This window comes from Euprymna scolopes, chromosome 23, assembly GCF_053919585.1.
Source record: "Euprymna scolopes isolate OS-2025 chromosome 23, ASM5391958v1, whole genome shotgun sequence".
Lineage (NCBI taxonomy): Eukaryota > Metazoa > Mollusca > Cephalopoda > Sepiida > Sepiolidae > Euprymna > Euprymna scolopes.
Window position 1 is genome coordinate 37585748 of NC_136504.1, and position 1329 is coordinate 37587076.

Here is a 1329-nt window from a genome sequence, read left to right on the forward strand (position 1 = left end):
CCTGGTGCTACCAACTTGGGCTATCTGGAAATTGTGGCTTCCTGACAAAAATTTCACCAAACATGGATGGTATTGTTTTTTTCATTTCCCTTTGCAAAACTCAAACAGGCTCTGCAAAGTCAAAAAGAAAAAACATTTGTCTTTTACAAAACAACCAAACCAAACCAAACCAAACACCATGAATAAATATTTAAAAATATAAAGAACAATATATGGCATAATCACGTTGACACACCGGTTCTCACCAGATCACCGAAGTTAAGCAACGTTGAGTCTGGCTAGTATCAGATGGGTGACCATTTGGGAATTCTAGGCGCTATATGTGCTCTCCTCTTATCTCGGCATTGTTTCCAGTCGTCCTGTACCTAAACTTGCCACTGGTATGCAACAATGTTGACTTGTGGTTAGAGACTGCGCAACTCTTGCCACACAAATTTCACACGCAGGCACCCTTACGGTGGGTATCCATAGTCTGTCAAGACTGAAGGAAGCCACCACACCACTATATACAGAACATGAAACATGAAACCGTTTCCAAAAAATTATGGAATTCGGCATTAAATAATCCAAAAATGGTTGATATACTGTTAAACAAAACAGCCGAGCCAAACCTTTAGGACTGTCACTTTCCCGAGTTACTGCCTGAAACCTTTGTAAGAGAAGCCCATAGCCTACAGGGTGGAACCATAAAATTGTCGCCCTACAGAAAACGCTACAACTTTATTTTAAAACTTTTATTGAAAAAATAAATTCACCTAACTTGATTATGTGGTGGAGTTGACATATATTCAATGTAGCCTTCAGTCTCAATCACCACCTCGATACGGGTCTGGAGCTGGAAGCATGCCTTTTTCACAACCGCTGATGGGAGCTTGATGAATACTCAGCAGATGGCGGCGATCAGGCTGGCTTTAATGTTGTGGGAGGTCATATTGGTGATGTTGTTAACATATGACCAAACGAAACAGTTTAGCGGGTACAGGTCGGGGGAGGAGGGGAACAGTAAGCGAAGGGTACAAAATTGTAGCACTGCTTCTGAAGCGAAGCCTGGGTCTCTTCTGACTTATGGGCCGACGCCGAGTTCTGTTGTTACACCCAGGGTTTGCCAGCGACCACCTGATTGCATTTGTGGCAATACAGCGATGCATTTTAAAGATGCTGGCATGGTCCTATTGTAATAACTTGGATCGGTAGAGAGCATGAGTTGTAAAACGGCACATCTCCAATCTCGCTCGTTAAATATCTATCGCTCTTGGGATTTGTACACAACTGGTCATCTAGTAGATGGTCTGAAATAATAAAAAAAGAAAACCGGTTTTCAACAAACGG

At 42.3% G+C, this 1329-nt stretch overlaps 1 pseudogene; it reads left to right on the plus strand.

The window, feature by feature from the left end:
* Nucleotides 1–208: 208 nt before the first annotated feature.
* On the plus strand, nucleotides 209–325 carry LOC145246200 (5S ribosomal RNA; annotated as a pseudogene).
* The last annotated feature ends 1004 nt before the right edge of the window (nucleotides 326–1329 follow it).